General features: G+C 38.3%; 1 protein-coding gene across 2 annotated transcripts in view; it reads right to left on the reverse strand.

Moving 5' to 3' along the window:
* Positions 1-3,112, reverse strand: part of CNT2 (Concentrative nucleoside transporter 2) — a 28,821-nt gene extending 25,709 nt beyond the window's left edge. The window contains exon 1 of one of the 2 annotated variants that reach the window (XM_074108495.1): positions 2,956-3,112. The gene's annotated coding sequence lies outside the window, so the exon portion shown is untranslated. The other variant, XM_074108493.1, reaches the window with a different exon arrangement.
* Between the last annotated feature and the right edge of the window lie 10,744 nt (positions 3,113-13,856).

Below are 13,856 nucleotides of genomic sequence, written 5' to 3' on the forward strand. Positions count from 1 at the left end.
AGTATTACCATCACATCCTAATCTCGAGTGACTATTGTTGGTAAATAGTGTTTAGACTGTTCTATGTTTTCAACAAAAACCCTTCATGGGTAAGGCTCACGAGCGTTTTGCCCGCCCGTTCCAGTGTGTTACGAATATTGATGCATACGAACGATGGCCCGTTTCTACTAATATAAAAAAAAACAAAATCATTTATTCAGTAAATAGGCCGCAATGGGCACTTCCACACGTCATTTTTTAAACTACCAGCGCTTTCGGAAAGACCATCATTGCCAAGAAGAAAGCGCCGCAAGAAACTTGGCAGAAAGTCATTTTTTCAACATAAAGTAATTACAATTAAAATACTTAAAAACTACAGTATACAATTAAATAAAAAAAAAATACAAAAAATAATAATAATACAGCGATGTATGGGGTCCCTTAGTTACAAATTAGTTTTAGTTACACTAACTATTATCTACGTTCAGTGGAAGTGTAGACTGCTTCCACAGTCATAAATAAAATAATAATAATAATTTAATTCTGAAATTTACATATGGATGAATACTTCACTTCAAAGAGAAACTACTTGTGTCAGAAGTTGACGCAAATAGTTATCGTACATTAATATTCATAACACACTGGAACAGGCGGGCAAAACACTCGTGAGCCTTATTACCTGTGCCACAAGGTGGAGCTTTTGTTCTACTAATGTCCATGTTGATGTCCCATACATTTCTAAAAGAAATCATAGCGAAATTGATTGTGAAAAGGTTCCAACCTGGTACATGATTCCATTTCATCGACTGTACCGTCGAAACGTTTAATTCCTGACCAGGCTCAAATTTAGAGGCCTAGAGGCCTTGAGGCGACAGGAGTGGAGGTCCCTAGGGCGAAAAAAGACTATTTGAAAAAAAAAACCGGCCAGTTGCGAGTTGAACTCGCCCACGAAGGGTTCCGTACCATTATCTATACACCATTAGACATTAGCAAAAAACTTGAATTTGACCCACTTCCAGTAGTCGAATTGACTTGAAATTTGGCATATTTATGTAAATCTGGTGACAATACAATAATCTGGCAGTGACAACCTCAGGACGTATCGCGTAAAGTTTCTGACACTCGCGATCGCAATCAAATGACAGATTTCGCATACAAAAACTGTCATTTGATTGCGATCGCGAACTTCAGAAACGTAAGGCAATACGGCCGCTGGTAGTCCAGCCAGGATCGTCTCCGCAGGAAGGAACTCGAAGCAGGAAGAAATCGACTTGAAATTTGGTACGGAAATGTAATTTGGATGGCGATGCAAGAACAAAAAGGGATAGTCAGCAGAAAAAGCTTGTATTAAAAACGAATTTAACGCTGGTCGCTTATTCCGCCATGGCACCATTAATGACCTGGTCCGCCGCTCGCTTGCCACCGTCTCTGTGCCCGCAATCCTTGAACCCGTTGGCATGGCCAGAGACGATGGTAAGCGCCCCGACGGGGCTACTCTGGTGCCATGGAAGCTGGGTAGGGCTCTGGTGTGGGACGCAACGTGTGTCGACACTTTCGCGCAGTCCCACATTCAGGCAACCCACTCACAAGCCGGGGCTGCAGCTGACCAGGCCCAAGTTCTCAAGCGCCGCAAATACTCTTCTCTTTTAAAGGACTATGAGTTTGCGGCGCTAGCAGTGGAGACAATGGGTCCCTGGTCGGCTGACATGAAGGCCTTCATGGGAGCCATGTCGTCCCGGCTGATAGAGACCTCAGGAGACCCCAGAGCTGGCGCTTACTCTCCCAGCGAATTTCTCTAACTGTACAGAGAGGTAATGCCGCCAGTGTGTTGGGGTCTATGCCGCAGGAGGGCCTCCTAGATGGTGTTTTCTTTTTATAGTTAGGTATATTTATGTTGTTTTTATTAATTTTGTTTCCTATTATATTACTGTATCTTGTGTTGTGTATAATCTTCTATAATAAAAAACTTTAATATTTAACAGCTTAGGAGCTTATTTTCACTCGGATCTACGGAATCTAAAAACGTGTCTCAGAGTGAATTGACCTAAGTATAACTTCATAATGATTTTCCTTATCAGCCAACGCATGTTGATGATTTTATTAAATAACCGGTTTCAGAATGGTTTGGTTTAAGAGTGCAATAAAGGATTCAAAGTTTGTGCAAACGATCTGAGAGCTATAGGTAGTGCCACGAGAGTTGAAGTGAATGATTATGGGTACACACAGCTACATTTTAATACTGCGGGAATCCAAATATCCCAAAAAACAACATTTGATTTGCAATTCAAGAAGTTAGAAAACAAGATTGAGCTCCATAAATTAGTAAGATTTCAGTTTAATTGAAATTTATATGTATCGAGGCAAAGCCAACAGACTAAAGGACATATAAATATACGAATAGTGAAAGTAAGACTAAGGATTGCCACTTTTTATTATAACACTAACTTTTGCCCGTGGCTTCGCCCGCGTGGAATTCGATTATCTCGCGCTGTTCCCTCGGGAACTGTGCATTTTTCCGGGATAAAAAGTAGCCTATGTCACACTGGCCCGCTAGAGACGCTGTTCGTGTTTGCCTACAAGTTGGGATTTAACGCGAACGCGATCGAGACGTATTTTGTAACCGAAAACATACACTAAGGGCACTGGGCTACTACGAAACTCGAAACTCGAAGTTCGTGTCGTATCGTCCCTCTCGCTGTACAAGTGTCAGAGGGACCGAACGACACGAACTTCGAGTTTCGTAGTAGCCCTGCTGCACTGTAATACCCCACCTTCACTCCTCGAAAAGTGGCAAAAAACCTTTGCTTTGCGTTTTTAAATATTGAGAACTTTACCTACTTACTTGTCTAAAATAACGATGTTTTCAGTAATAAATCTACTCACCAGATATTAAACACCAAGAACAACAAAAATTATGAAAAAGTTCAATTATTTTCGCACCACACTTTTTAAGGTTATAAAATAAAGTTTACCTACCTATCTAAAATACACCTTTGTAAACTTTTTTACCAAAATTTGAAAATAGAAAAAATCATGGCAACATTAAGTTTAAATTGTTTAGTGGCTGAAAGTCTCCGCTCTCATGACCAATAAAAAAAAAACAAGTTTTAGCGCGCGCGACCGCACCTGTCAAAGTTTCCCACCAAACTAAAAATGGCTGCTGCGGTAAATTCAAACAATAAGATGACAGCTGGAGGTAGAGGTAATTGGTATGGTAATTTATTAGTGTATCCAATTACTATTAATTTCTCATACCACATTTATCCTACTAGGTATAACTATAGGACACTATAGGTACACTATATACTACTTATTTATATTTACTAGCTGTTGCCCGCGACTCCGCCCGGCCCGCTTTGACTTTGTTTATCGCTATCCCGCAGGGACTATGCACTTTTCCGGGATAAAAACTATCCTATCCTAAACTAAACTATATCTAAAAAAGGCCCCTGCGGCATTGTGCCGAAGATGCTGGCAGCATTTCCTCGTTGAATCGCTAGGTTAATTCTTTAACTTAACGTAGGACTGTATAGGTCTTAGGACAGACAGACATTTTTGCGTCGGGGGCTGAAAATGTTGGAGTCCGACTCGCACTTGACTAGATTTTCTCGGTACTGTACGGAACCCATGCGCGGGCGCCGGTTGAGCACTTGACCGGTTTTGGGTTCGTGAGGCTTAAGGCGACGAATTTTAAGAAACCGCATATTTTCGATATTTTATAACAATAAACAGGACTAACGGGTATAATTAGTAAAGTATGCTGGCATCGCTAAAACTTCTTGTTTCGTGAATTTAAACCTTATTTCTGTGCGTTGAAAGTTCAACCTGAATTTGCGTGTATTTTGGTCGCTGGGTTAATGAGTTTCCTAAAAACCGTGCTCAAGCAGAATTTGGGGGCACGGTAGTGTCACCGCCAAGTCGAGCGCAAGGCAAACTGCCGGATTTAATTTCACATGAAATTAATGGTCATAATATGAATTCGCATAACAGATTTGGTATAACATAATTGTGCATAACATTGCAAGTACTGGCAATGAATCCGTATAATTGAAATGTTCATAATATTATTAGTTATTTATAGCTTTAATTGTAGCGAAATGATTTTGCGTAATATTATCAGAGTGAGTGAGTATTATATGGGCCAGGCTGAATAGGTTTTTTTTTGTAATAGCCCGATAATTTAGGTAATTATTTTCACATAGTAGTTCCCTTTTAGATGAAGTTTTAATTAACTTTTTAATGTACAATTATACTTTTTGATACTTATGCTATGGGAGCGCCAAAGTTCGCATACTCTTCGCTAGTCATACCGTAATTTTTGTCCGAATCATCGTTTGTCAAATTTTTTTTCCACTGAAACCTAAAATTTTTCTGAAATTTTTAAATGGTCATCCTATAGAAAACTATAGGTTAGGTTAGGTTTGTTTTATAACAATTCTGAACAATTATTGGATTCAGAGAAAAAAGAGTTATGACAAACGATCATTCTGACAAACATTAAATTCGTTCTTTCAATAAGTATGCTTATTGCATTATCCTTTTAAATTAAATAGTTAAATTTATGCCAGTTCATCGTTATACCAATTTATATTATATATTTCACAGTAGGTAGGTGTGCCTATCTGTTGCCTAGTAGCCAAAGAACAAGTTGCGCTTAGTTTGGGACTTAGTTTAACAGATATCTATTAATTACAATAATAATAGTCGTTATGGTCACACCATTTTCACTCGCAAAGTAAAAAACAAAACGTGTTTTCCACAGGAGATAAAGTAACAATCCAATTAAATAGTATAAAGAAATAAGTATTGAAGATTTGTTGAATATTGTTTTAAACTGACGTCACTTAGTTATTCAATATAGTCAATAAAACGATACTTAAAATAACAAAGGAGATTTTTCACATCAACTTGTCTTAACAATAGAGTACTGTTTCAAGTTATTAATGCGTAAAGGCACTGCGATTTTAAGGCGACTGCGCTTATTACCAACCACGTAAATATTCAGCGCTTTTGAGGAGTTTTTCACGTCCAATTACCGTTTCGGAAATTTATTATTTTCGGCAATTATTATTAGCTTTGAAAAAGTGACATGTAAAAGGGCCCTACAACGTTTGCGGCCTAGTTGCAAAATAAACGTATTGGTTTTGATTGTTTTGTTTAAAAGAGATGAGATGGTGCTCTGAGCAAATTTTTTATGGAAACTGAAGCCAATTGCTCCTCTCTACCACTCAAAGGTTGACTGGCAGAAATCCCTTCAAAGACAAGTTCGCCTTTATATTTTTCGCTTTTTTACGTTAGCTTTTTTTACCAATATAGGTATTGTTTCTTTAAAAAATATGGCTCTGTCCTTTGGAGGACAATTTTGCCAGTGTCTAGAAGTTTTTGCCGTTGTACGGTAAAAAAAATCTAGAAAACGAAATATGAGAGGTAGTGGTGGATGAACAATGACAGCGCGAATGGGCCTATATAGGTTTGAGAAGTCGCAAAATTTTGATCATGCTAGATCTAATCAAACAAAAAAAAAATTACTAAGATGGATCGCGTCAAAGTTTGGAAGTGTGACGTTCTGTGCCGTGACGTCACCTAGAATTTCAAATGGCTATTATCTTATATATAGGGTTAGTCGAGAAAAAAAATCACCCTCACTACGTCATTGGGAGGTACCATAATTTTTTTTTTCTTTTTTTTATTGTACCACTTTGTCGGTGTGACTGATATGTATATTCATGTCAAATTACAGCTTTCTAATACTAACGCTCTCTGACCTTACCGCTGACAGACAGACGGACAGACGGCGAAACTGTAAGGGTTCCTAGTTGACTACGGAACCCTAAAAAAAGCTTGTAAAAAAGTAGATTTTTTTGCGTTTTTATTGTTTTTTGCATTGCGTCGTTACGTTACAGAATGTCGCCGTCTCCTGTGGATTTAACAGTTACGGTGAAGCGAAGGTTATTACTACTACGGTTCATAAACATTCAACACGTTGTCATTTAAAGCAATTTGTTAGTCAACACGGTCGACTTATAAAAGAAACGATACGTTATTTGCAAAGGTGTAAAACGGCTACCATAATAATAAGTACCTGGGCGACCGAGCTTTGCTCGGGCTGAAACTCTGTAACGAGCGTTTTCCCAGAGATAAGACCAAGCTAGATCGATTTGTCACCCGAAAACCCCTACAAATTTCATCAAAATCGTCGGAGCTGTTTCCGAGATCCCCAAAATATATACAAAAGAATTGCTCGTTTATAGGTATTAGATGTATGTAATCATTATTGTATTGTATTGTATGTATCCTTTAATTTATCATTTTTTTTTTCATTTTAGCATGAACATTGTCTGTACCTAATTCTTACTTATGCGAAATAAAGATTTATTATTATTATTATTATTAAAACAACCAGCCAAGTGGAAGACGGATTCACGTACCGAGGATTCCTTACAAATTTGAAGGTGTTTAAATCATTCTATATCCTGAGGTGTGACGTTAGAAACCTCCCCGAGTGCTCGGGAGTTACAGTTTGTTGATCCATAGAATATATGGTAGGCTCAAAGGGCGCAAAGCACATTTTCAGGATAAGATATCATTTGATTGTGATTAACTCACTAATATTATAAATGCGAAAGTTTGTAAGTCTGTTTGTTTGTTTGTTACTTCATTACGTCTAAGCCACTGAACCGATTCAGATGTGAATTTCATTGCATACAGATTTAGGTCCCTGAGAAGGATATAGGATAGTTGTTATCCCGGAAAATTGCATAGTTCCCGCGGGATAGCAATAAACGAATTCTGCGCGGACGGAGTCGCGGGTAACGGCTAGCCATTTAATAATATTGTAAATCTGTTTAGAAAAAATATACCTGAGTTTCTTGTCGGATTCTTCTCAACAGAGGTTTTTTCCGAATCGGTGGTAGATTTTTTTGACATTCATAAGTGCCTAAATTGAATAAAGAGATTTCAAGCATAAAACTGGATTTTGAAAGGATGAAATTTGGTATGAGATAGTTTGGGATCGGAAAAAAAGGATTTTTATACCGGAAAATTATTTTTTTACGCGAGATAACGAATTTTTTACTAGATTCGCTGATAACAGTAGGTTACTATAATTATAAAAGTTTGCTTGTTTTTACTCTTTACTTTACAAAATGGAAATACCAATAAGGGTTCTTGACTACGGAACATAAAAACGTAACTAGAAAAAAAAGTGAAAAGTACAAAGGCGGTTTCTGAAGGGATCTCTGCCAGTCACCCTTCAGTCAAGTTTGTGATATACGTGATGTCAGATACGATCATTCTGTAGGAGCAGCAGTCGGTGTCCTTTCAGAGGTTTATCGTGGATACAATAAAATGAAGACGGATGATTTCTCAGATGAATCAGGATTTATCAATTACAGCACAGCAACAAAATAACAAGCAGTGAGTCGACGGGCGGAAGACGAGATAGAGAGCAGTAGACAACCCATGGTGTTGTCATTACACAAAAGGTCATAAGGCATGCCATGCAATAGAGATAATGCATATCTACATGCCCATTCATTGTCAATCTTAACACTTCCCCTTATGCATTATAATCTAATGCCGAACACAACAAATTGCATGCTTGATGACTCTACATAGACTCTACATTGACTCTATATAGACTCTACATTAACTCTATATTGACTCTACATCAATCCTACATCGACTCTACATCAACACTTTATTGACTCTACACAATGCAAGATTCAAGTAGGTATACAGTCCAAACCAAAAATAACAACCTATCATGCTAACTTAGCATAAATAAACAATTCATGATGCATGTACACATAATCATAATTAGCAAGGCTTTACACACATTTTATTCATCAATAAACTGTTTCTTCTAGCACTTAATACCTTAGTTAGAGCATCGGCTATCATTCTTTCAGTACTCAGATACTTTACAACCATAAACCCTTTTTGCACTAAATCTTTAATAAAATGAAATCTAACATCAATATGCTTAGTGCGCTTATGACACAATTCTTTGTTCTCAATTAATTTATGCGCACTCTGATTATCATTATAAACAATAATGCTCATACGGGTATCTGGAAGTATCTCTGACATAAGGTTCTGAATAAAACATAAGTCCTTAGATACATCTGCTATAGCCATATACTCAGCTTCAGTACTACTCAACGCTACCGACCTTTGCTTTCTGGATTCCCAATTAACTGTGTTATTTCCCAGCTTTATAACGAAACCAGTATAAGACTTTCTATCAAGACAGTCATTTCCCCAGTCAGCGTCACTATATGCACTTAATGACAATTCCTTACTTTTTATAAACAATAAACCGTAATTAATTGTACCTGCTAAATATCGTAGCAAACGCTTGGCAGCTGACCAATGTGATTTCCCATAACAGTTATTATACTGACTAAGTTTGCTACACGCGAAAGCAATATCCGGTCGTGTACAGACAGACAAATACATTAATGAACCAATAAGCTGTCTGTACTTGAATGTGTCATCACTTAAACATTCATTTTTATTTTCCAATTCTAACTTAGTACACTGAAGCATAGGTGTATATACAGGCTTGCAATTAGACATATTAAATTTATTTAAAATGCTCTTTATGTACACAGTCTGGTCTAAAGACAAAGTCCCGTTTTTTCTATCTCTACGAACACGGATACCTAAGTAGCTTTGTATGGGACCCAGATTTTTAATGTTAAATTCTTTCTCTAATGTTTGCAATAGCTTGACTTTACATAAGCTATCTTTTTGATAAAACAAATAAAAATCATCAACATACAATGCTACGATAACAAAATCATTTTTTGACCTTGTAGTACACACAAGGTTCACTTTTACTTTGAACCAAACCATTGTTACACAGAACATTGTGAATTTTTAAATTCCACATGCGACTAGATTGCTTCAGTCCATATATACTTTTTTGAAGTAAACATACCTTACTATGGTCTACATTATAACCTTTAGGTTGTTCCATATAAATGGTCTCTTCTAAATTTCCATTCAGAAATGCTGTAGTTACATCAATGTGATCTATATTTAAATCTAGTTCATTTGCCAAACTAAATAATATCCTCATGGTAGAGTGGCGTACGACAGGCGAGAATGTATCATTGTAATCAATCCCCTCCTGCTGCGTAAAGCCCCTCGCGACGAGTCGTGCTTTATGACATATAAAATTACCAGAGGCATCATTTTTAATTTTATATACCCACTTACTTTTTACCACATTGACGTTCTTAGGTCTGTCTACCAGTTTCCAAACCTTGTTCTTCATTAGCGAGTCGTATTCCTGCGTCATAGCAGCTCGCCAGTCATCAGCATCAGCGCTGGATACGGCCTCTTCATACGTAGTTGGCTCGAACGCACGACCATTCGCCATCAAAGATAAATCGTAATCGGCATACCTCTTGGGTAGAGCAGAACGCGTACTACGCACTGGACGCTCTGTAGAGGTCGAAGGTCGGGCTTCCGCCTCTGCCGTCACTTCCCCTCCAGCAGACGTGGTGCTGCCCGGTGAGCACTCTTTCACTCCCGCAGAACCATCAGATAGAGAGCCACTCTCACTTGCAGAGCAATACTCTTCATCAGCTCCATCTGAAAAATTTAATGAGTAATTATGATCACGTTTAATACTCTCTAAAATGTTGCTACTATCATTTACAACTCCTATATCAGTACTATCATTCCTGCTAATAGACTCGATGCTACTCTCATTTACATCACTAGGACTACTACTTTCGTTCCTATCACTAATTCCTATGCTACTCTCATTCACATACCTAGGACTACTCGTTTCGTTCCTACAAATTCCTATGCTACTCTCATTCACATCACTGACAATAGTACTCTCATTCCTACTGCTGGAACCAATGCTATTCTCATTCACATCACCTGACAATGACACATTGCAATTATCCTCATTATTTATAAATCCATAAATAAAATCCAAATTAAAATTATTGCAATTATCATTATTATTTGTCGAAAATTATAAAACCTATTTTCTAAAAATTCTACATCTCTTGACAATACAACTTTTCTCGGGTCTAAACAGTCAGCCAACCTATAACCTTTACTTGTGTCTGAATAACCCACAAACACATATGGTTTTGACTTTGCATCTAATTTACCACGTTTAACATCTGGTACCTTTACATATGCCATACAACCAAAGACCCGGAGTTGACCAAGGTCCACTCTAGACCCAGTCCATACCTCCTCCGGAATACGTCCACCTAATGCCACTGTTGGAGATCTATTCTTTAAATATATGGCGGCCATCACAGCCTCACCCCAAAAACGGCGGTCCAGTCCCGACTGCTGCAGCATGCACCGGACTTTATTCATTAAAGTGCGGTTGAGCCTCTCCGATACGGAATTCTGTTGTGGACAATATGGCACTGTTGTTTGATGCACTATACCCTTTCTTTTCATGAAATGAGAAAGTTGTTTGTTGCAATACTCTCCGCCATTATCTGAACGTAGACACTTAACGTACAGCCCTGTCTGCCTTTCTAACATACTAACTAATTCAATAAAACGGTCACATACCTCAGATTTCTTCTTTAATAAGAACCCAAATGATTTCCTCGTGCAGTCATCCGTGAAGGTGAGCAGATATTTCGCGCCACCCCAGCTACTCGGCAGTGGGCCACATACATCAGAGTGTATCAGAGCTAGCGGTTTATCAGCTAGCACACTTGCCCTTTAGGAAAAGGCTTAGCGGCCAACTTCCCTCAAGGCAAGGAACACATTTACCTTCCTGCTGTCCTTGGTTCTGTAACAAAAGATTTTAGGCAACCTATCCCCAAGCGACTGCAAATCCCTCTGATTAATATGCCCCAACCTCTGGTGCCACAATTGTTTTGCATCCTGAGTAGCAACTGCGGAACTAACAAACTCTCGCCCTTGTGAGGGTTTGTAGTTCACCACATTGCACGAATTCTCACCTATGCTCAATCTATACATACCGTTTTGTACAAAAGCAGACGCAACCCTGTTAAGCCCTTTGTCTACAATGACACACCCTGTCCTGTCGAACCTCACGCTGTAACCTCGACTAATGAGCCTACTAACAGATATTAAATTTGTTGAAAGACCTGGTACATACAAAACGCTACACAATTTTCTTAATTTACCATTTAAGTTCAAAAATACATCACCTATACCTTCACATTGCATTTGTTCATTATTTGCAACTGTCACTTTATTATATAAAGTCTTCAAATTGACAAAAGAGTCCAGAGAATTACACATGTGCGAAGTACATCCAGAGTCCACGAACCACACATCCTGGTGCACCTCAAAACCTGCAGCCATGGCCTGGTCTTCGCTACTCTTGCTCCTGTGCTTCAGTTTCAATTTTAAACAATTTGCCTTCATGTGACCTACTTTCTTGCAGAAGTGACATCTTCTTTAAATGATCTATTCTTCAAAAGAAATGCAGTGTTGTTTCAGAGTCAGACTTCCTGTATTCCTCCTGTAACAAGCGGGCTCGGACAACCTCGCTGGACAATTTCTTTGTCATATTTGCGGTCTCCAAATTTGAAACAAGAGAATCATACTCAACAGGCAATCCACTCAACAATACCTCTGCTACTTCAGTGTCTTCAATTATTTTACCTATATCGGCCAATTGTTGAACATTTGTCATTATAGCTTCTATGTAATCTGACATAGACTTGAAATTGCAGAACTCTATTCTGTGTAATTGTCTTAATAAGAGTACTCTGCGCACCAAACCTGAATCTTCGAAGACGTCAGCAAGGCATTTCCACGCCTCCTTGGCGGTTTTGGCATTTCTTACGTATTGGTATAGGTTTGATTTAGTAGCTAAGCATATTCTTGCTAGGGCGCGCTGGTCACGCAGCACATCTCCCTCACTAGTACCAGTCTCCACAATGTCCCACAATCCATCATGCATCAATGACATTTTTACTGCGAATTTCCAAGAATGGTAATTGCGAGCGCCTTCCAGTTTTTCAATGCTGGCATGAGAGCTTGCGGCATGCATCACTGTCGCTTGCGAGTTCGCGGCAGGCATGTTGCCACGAGGTTCCAACACATCATCACCATTAGCAGGCATATCGCTCCAAAAAAATATAAATATTTGCGCTTACTTGTGTTCAGTCAGATGCTTAACCTCATCCATCCACGTTCTTCGTGAACTGGGCATACATAACCTGTAGGAGCAGCAGTCGGTGTCCTTTCAGAGGTTTATCGTGGATACAATAAAATGAAGACGGATGATTTCTCAGATGAATCAGGATTTATTCAATTACAGCACAGCAACAAAATAACAAGCAGTGAGTCGACGGGCGGAAGACGAGATAGAGAGCAGTAGACAACCCATGGTGTTGTCATTACACAAAAGGTCATAAGGCATGCCATGCAATAGAGATAATGCATATCTACATGCCCATTCATTGTCAATCTTAACACATTCAACGGGGTCACGCAAAATGGCAAAAAACGGAATCCTTATAGTTTCGTCAAGTCCGTCTGTCTGTCTATTAAAAAAAAAAATCTTTTTATTTCATAACAATTTTTCAATAGTTACATGATTCCCTAGCTAATCTTTATTTTATCTTTATCTTTTTTGTCTGTCTGTCCGTCCGTCCGTACCTATGTCACAGGCATTTTACTCGAAAACTACAAGATGTATATCAATGTAATTTGGAGTACAGATGTCTTGTCAAAGCCGCTCTTTAGTTTTGTAGTTAAATTACAAAAATAAATATTTTTAGGGGGGGCACCCAAACACGTAAGAGAAATTGAAATATATATTTTTTAACTCGCTTTAATGTGTGGCACATAGTTCGACAGCTCTCTTGATAAGATAGTAAGGTTTCTAAAAACTGTTTTGATTAAGTGAAGATTTCCGGAAATAATCGCTCCCAAAGTAGCAAAAATTGTGTCTCTCCCCCTCTATGTTGTAAACCGTTTGTCCAAAAATATGGAAAGGTAACTCATAATAAATACTTGCAACGAAAATTTGTTTCAACATGATCGGATATACCGTTTTTGAGTTATTTCCGAAAAACTGCGCTCCTCAACAAAAGGACGTTAAGTGCCGTGAAGATACGCTCTTTTACTGGTAATAGATTTTAAGACTGTGTAGTAAGTGTTTTAATTGTGTTATAACGCACATAATATTACTTGTTTTTTTCCTAATGGCTACGGAACTCTATCTTGGGCGTGTCCGACACGCTCTTAGCCGTTTTTTTGTTACACTTTGCATGGTGTGACTATGCACACTAGATAATATTTCCATTTATAAATAACCGGTTTCGTTATACGGCGCCGGTTACAAAAATTATAATTGTATGCTATGCACACCTAAAACTTCTTAAAACTACTAAGTAGTTATTAAGTAATTATGCACCACGAGGTATTGTACCGAACGTAGCGATAAAAAATCTCACGTTACTTTAAATTTTGTTTTTGACATCATGCTAGTTAGTTCTGACAGGTGAGAGCGACATCTGTTAGCAATATTTGATACCAGAATAAGAAATAACAGAGAGCAGGTAGTTTGATTTTTTTTATTTATGCGCGGGTAGTTCATGAAACTCGTTTCGTGGCATCGTTACGGCACTGCTCAGTCACAACTAAAGGTTCACCACGTATTTTTTAGGAGCACAAGATGCGTGTTAACGCTTTTCAAACGAGATTTAGTCACTCTTATACTAAGTAGGTTTTTAGGAATTTTCATATACCTATCCTCCTATACTATGCTCCTAGGCCAATGCTCATAGCGTATTTTTAAAGCACAGACGATGTGTACTTTGGGATCGCGCGTTTACGATGCCGGGAATTCCCAAAAAGCTAGTGCAAAAAGTTACACGAACTACCCGCGCATTAATATA

Source organism: Choristoneura fumiferana, chromosome 27 (assembly GCF_025370935.1).
Source record: "Choristoneura fumiferana chromosome 27, NRCan_CFum_1, whole genome shotgun sequence".
NCBI classification, from domain to species: Eukaryota; Metazoa; Arthropoda; class Insecta; order Lepidoptera; family Tortricidae; genus Choristoneura; species Choristoneura fumiferana.